Below are 5658 nucleotides of genomic sequence, written 5' to 3'. Positions count from 1 at the left end.
TGGGTGGGTAGATTGGGCACTGGCACGATAGTCGATCTGTAAACTGCATGGACGGCAGTTCAGAAGGAAATCCTAAAACTAAAACTCTATGTCGGGTTACTTTTTGGAATATGCCCTTTGTCCCTACAAAGGTGTGAGGAATGATCTTCAAAAAGCCTAAACAGATCCAGGTTTTGACACACTGGGTGACAAGGAATGTTCAAAGGACTATTTGATCATTTGTTTTGCATCAGAGCTGCCCATAGGACCACCTGGATTTGTCATGCTTGCCAGGGTTAGAACACCGACTTTCATCCTGCCTTTGTTACTGAGAAGTGGGTTTTTATTTTATTTTGTTTTGTTTTTTGGCTGTGTCACACAGCTTGCAGGATCTTAGTTCCCCCACCAGGGATCGAACCTGGGCCCCTGCAGTGAAAGCGCCTAGTCCTAACCTCTGGAACGCCAGGGAATTCCCAGAGAAGTGGGTTTTTGTAATATCAACTGCACTAGTTGTGACAACTTTGGAAACCAGAACTATCCTCTCCATTAAAGATGAAGTGACTTTGGTGCTTGGGACTAGGCTACGTGACTTGTCTGGCTCACACAGTGAGTTGACAGGTTTGAGGGCACCACTGATTCTACCAGGTTCTCCAGTAACTGCCACTATGTGTTTCAAGAGGGAACACCGGCAGCAGAACACACTGCCAGGTGAGGAAACCCATGAGAGGTAAGCCAGACACTGGCACTGTCTCCTTCAGTGGGTGATGCTTACTGGTAAGTCAAGTAATGAGCATAATTGCACCCCAGGGAGGGGTTACCAACATGACTGAGCAAAGTTGTTTCTAATCTCCTGTTTTCATCCATACAAAAGACACACCCCGCCTTTGCCTACACATTTCTATAAAACACAGCTCTTCTCTAGCAAAGAGACTACTCTATCCCAAGTAGTGCAAATCCAGATTCCGTATGGGATATGACACCCGTGTGGATAGTATACATTGCTGCTATTCTTCCTGAATTTTAATTTCTGGAGGCATAAGATACTTTCTTTTTCACTGAGATTAATGAAGAAGATTAAGTAAAGCTATCTAATTAGATGTAAGTAGCTATTACTAAAGTATTTAGGCTAACCTAGGCTGGAAGATACTGCCTAACTGAGTCATAGGAAAGAGAAAGAAATCTTCTCACCCAGAGTTTAGCGATTTCTGTTTGTTAGGGCATCCTATCAAATCCTTTAAGAATGACCTTCTAAAATTTATAAAAATACATGTTTATACAATAAAATGAAGAACACAGTCATATGTTTAAAAAAGCGACCAATAATTTTACTGCTCAGAGATAATCACTTGCTAATATTTTGATGTGTTTGCTTCCAGAAAGTTCTCTATGCCCAAGCTGAACTGCCTACATGTGCTGATGCCTAGGCACCTATCAACCAGTTGCTAAGTAAAACATACCAGAAAGCAGATAAAAACAGGTAGGGCTGAAGATATTAATAAAAACGTCATCCTCAAAACTGTGGGGAAAAAAATCAAGAAAAGACGTGCAGTCATACAGCTTGTAGGGCTTCAGAGACCGCTAGCGCAATTTTTTCCTCTGTGATGGGACCCCTAGCGCAATCCTTTCCTCTGTGATGGGATACTGAGAGAGAATGCAACCAGCTGAGAGCCAGAACTAAAATCCAGGAGCCGAGGCTTTCGGCACCATCTCCCTGTTCTCACAACGCTTCTAACCAACTTTGTTAGCTACAGGACTGGATTTAATGATTGATGAACTCCGGCTCATCAGTTGTGGCACGCGGGATCTTTCGATGTGGTACACGGGCTTTGTTGCCTGGTGGCATGTGGGATCTTAGCTCATGGACCAGGATTCGAACCGGGGTCCCTTGCATTGCAAGACGGATTCTTAACCACTGGACCACCAGGGAAGTCCCAATGAACGCTGGCTTTTTGTTTTGTTTTGTTTTGTTTTGTTTTGTTTTGTTGGCTGCACTGAGCAGCATGTGGGATCTTAGTTCCCCAACCAAGGATCGAACCCAGGCCCCCTGCAGTGGAAGCACAGAGTCTTAACCACTGGACAGCCAGGGAAGTCCCTGAAGTCTGGCTTTGAAATGAACATGCTTGGTATGAGAGGGGAAGAATAACATAATGTTAGCAGATCCTTTTTAACCCACCCAAATGACATTTGGTAGAGATTAAGTCCACTACTTAAGTGTTTAGTCAGAGAATGTGAGAATAGCAAGAAACTTGAGTGGTCCTATACAGTTTATGGCCCCATTATATAGATAGGAAAACTGAGGCCCGAAGAGGTAAGATGATTTGCTAAGGATGCTCAGCCAGTTTGTGGCAGAGCTGGGAGTAGATCTCATCTCTTGACTCCAAGGTTCTAAAAACAGTGTAGAATGTCGTGCTCAAGAACATCAAAAGAGAACTTCTAAATGATCCCACATACTCCGGATCAACAGGTGCTCCCTTATTTTGCCTTCCTTACTCTGCCTTCAATCGGACTATTCCAAATGTGATAACGAACCTAGGCAATGGTCACCCATGACTTCCAACGTCACAAAAAGAGACTATTGGCAGTGATGTGCCTCATGATTTGGATGTATGAAGTAGTTGCCAAAAAATTCAAATCTGAATCAGAATAAAGCACAGGGGACTTCCCTGGTGGTCCAGTGGTTAAGACTCCGTGCTCCCAATGCGGGGCCCGGGTTCAATCCTTGGCTGGGGAACAAGATCCCACATGCCGCAACTAAGACCTGGAACAGCCAAATAAATAAATAAATATTAAAAAAATAAATAAAGCATACATCACTATCAAATATCTAGGAGGTAGAAGAATATGTTACAGACTTCCAGGAATATAATCAGAAAAATCTAGAATGTGGGAAACCAACAGGACAAATAACTTGGCTTCTTCAGTAAATAAGTACCAAGAAAAAGTAAGATTGAGGGGGGGAAATCTACATATTAAAAAGACCTGAGAGGGACTTCCCTGGTGGTCCAGTGGGTAAGATTCTGCGCGCCCAATGCAGGGGGCCCAGGTTCCATCCCTGGTCGGGGAACTAGATCCCGCATGCATGCTGCAACTAAGAGTTCACATGCCCAAATTAAAGATCCTGCATGCTGCAACTAAGACCAATAAATAAATAAATAAATATTAAAAAAAAAAAAAAAAAGACCTGAGAAGACAAATAAGTCAAATGCGATGTATTGGTATTGTTTGGATCCTGATTTCAACAAACTGTTAAAAAAAAATAATAGACACAGGTACATTAATACCAACCTTACAGAAATAAAAAGGATCATAAGGGAACTTTATGAACAACTGAATGCCAACAAATTAGATAATTTAGATGAGATGGATACATTCCTAGAAGGATACAAACTATTGAAATTGAAATTTAAGAGGAAGTAGAAAATCTGAATAGACATAACAAGTAAAGAGGTTGAATTAGTAATAAAATAACAACACAAAACAAAACTACCTGCAGAGAAAAGCTAAGGCCCAGACAGCTTCACTAGTGAATTTTATGAAACATTTAAAACAGAATAAATAGCAATATTTTATAAACTCTTCTAAAAAAAAAAGGAGGGAATACTTCCCAACTCAATTCATTCTGTGTGGCCAGTATTACCCTGGTACCCAAAACAAAGATATCACAAGAAAATTAGAGACCAATACGTCTTATGAACATAGATGCAAAAGTCTTCAACAACATACTAGCAAATAAAAATTCAGCAACATATTAAAAGAATTACATACCATGACCAAGTGGGATTTATCCCAGGAATTTATCCTAGGTTGTTTTGACATTTGAAAATCAATGTAATACACAATACTTAATAAAGGACAAAAACCACATGATCATCAAAATAGACACAGAAAATGGACTTGTTAAGATCCAGAAGTCTTTAAGGATAATGATAAAATACTTGACAAACTAGGAAGAAAAGAGACCATCCTCAATCTGATAATGGCCATATATGAAAAACCCACAGCTAACATCATATTTAATAGTGAAAGACTGAATGTTTTCCCCCTAGGATCATGAATAAGACAAGGATGTCCACTCTCACCACCTCTGTCCAACATTGTACCAGAGGTTCTAGCTGGAAAATTAGACAAGAAAGTGAAATAAAAGGGATCCAGTTTGGAAAGGAAGCACAGAAAGAATCCCTATTTGCAGATGACATGATTTTGTATACAGAAAATGCCAAGGAAGCCACTGCAAAACTAATAACTGAGTTCAGCAAGGTTGCAGGATACAAGATCGATATGCAGAAATTAATTATATTTCTATACACTTGCAATGAACATTCTGAAAATGAAATTAAGAAAACAATTCCATTTATAATAGCATCAAAAATACAGGAATAGATATTCTGCAAATGAATTGCAGAAGTTATACTATGAAAACTACACATTGATGAAAGTAATAAAAATGATCTAAATAAATGGAAAGATATTCCATGTTCATGAATCGGAAGAGTCAATATTAAGTGGCAATACTCTCCAAACTGCTCTACAGAGTCAATGCAATTCTTACCAAAATTATGACTGCCTTTTTTTTCAGAAATGGACAGGCTGATAGCAAAATTCGTATGGAAAATCAAGGAACCCCAAATAGCCAAAACAATCCAAAGAAAAATAAAGTTGAAGGGCTTACATTGCCCGATTTCAAATCACTACAAACCTACAGTAATCAAAACAGTGTAATACTGGCATAAGAATACACGTCAGTGGAATAGAATTTACAGTCCAGAAATAAACCCACACATTTACGGACAACTGGTTTTTGATAAGAGTGCCAAGACAATTCAATGGAGGAAGAATAGGTTTTTTAACAAATGGTGCTGGGACAACTGAATAGGTACATGCAAAAGAATGAAGTTGGACCCCTGCTTTATACCATATATAAAAATTGACTCAAAATGGGTCAACGCCTAAATGTAAGAGCCCAAAGTGTAAGACTCTAGGAAGAAAATGTAGGATTATACAATGGTTTCTTAGATACCAAATACAAAGTGACAAAGAAAAAAAAATAGATAAATTGGACATCAAAATTAAAAACTTTTGTGCTTTGAAGGGCATTATCAAGAAAGTGAAAAGGCGACCCACTGACTGGGAGAAAATATTTGTAAATCATATATATGATAAAGGACTTAACTTGAGACTATATAAAGGACTTTTACAACTCGATAATAAAAAAGACAACACGGACATTCCCTGGTGGTCCAGTGGTTAGGACTCCGCACTGCCACTGCAGGGGGCCCGGGTTCAATCCCTGACTGGGGAACTAGGATTCCGCAAGCTGCCTGGCCAAAAAAAAAAAAAAAAAAAAAAAAGACAACACAATTAAAAAATGGACAAAGATCTGAATAGACATTTCTCTGATGAGAGATCCAAGTTGGCAAATAAGCATACGAAAAGATGCTTGACATCACTAGTCATTAGGTAAATGAAAATCAAAACCACAGTGGGGGGCTTCCCTGGCGGTCCAGTGGTTAAGACGCTGAGCTACCCGAGCAGGGGGCAGGGGTTCGATCACTGTTTGGGAAACATTTTAGCTTTTTATTGAAGTATAGTTGATTTATGACATTGTGTTAGTTTCTAGTGTACAGCAAAGTGATTTAGTTTTATATATATTCTTTTCCATTATGGTTTATTACAGGATAC

General features: G+C 39.3%; 1 non-coding gene across 1 annotated transcript; it reads left to right on the top strand.

Annotated features, from left to right (window-relative positions):
• Positions 1-5205: 5205 nt before the first annotated feature.
• On the top strand, positions 5206-5278 carry TRNAG-GCC (transfer RNA glycine (anticodon GCC)). The gene has a single exon. It is a non-coding gene; the product is annotated as a tRNA-Gly (tRNA).
• Positions 5279-5658: the final 380 nt, after the last annotated feature.

Source organism: Physeter macrocephalus, unplaced genomic scaffold (assembly GCF_002837175.3).
Source record: "Physeter macrocephalus isolate SW-GA unplaced genomic scaffold, ASM283717v5 random_1054, whole genome shotgun sequence".
Classification (NCBI taxonomy): Eukaryota; Metazoa; Chordata; class Mammalia; order Artiodactyla; family Physeteridae; genus Physeter; species Physeter macrocephalus.
Note: the sequence above shows the minus strand (reverse complement) of the source record. Positions and strands in the feature narration are given on the sequence as shown.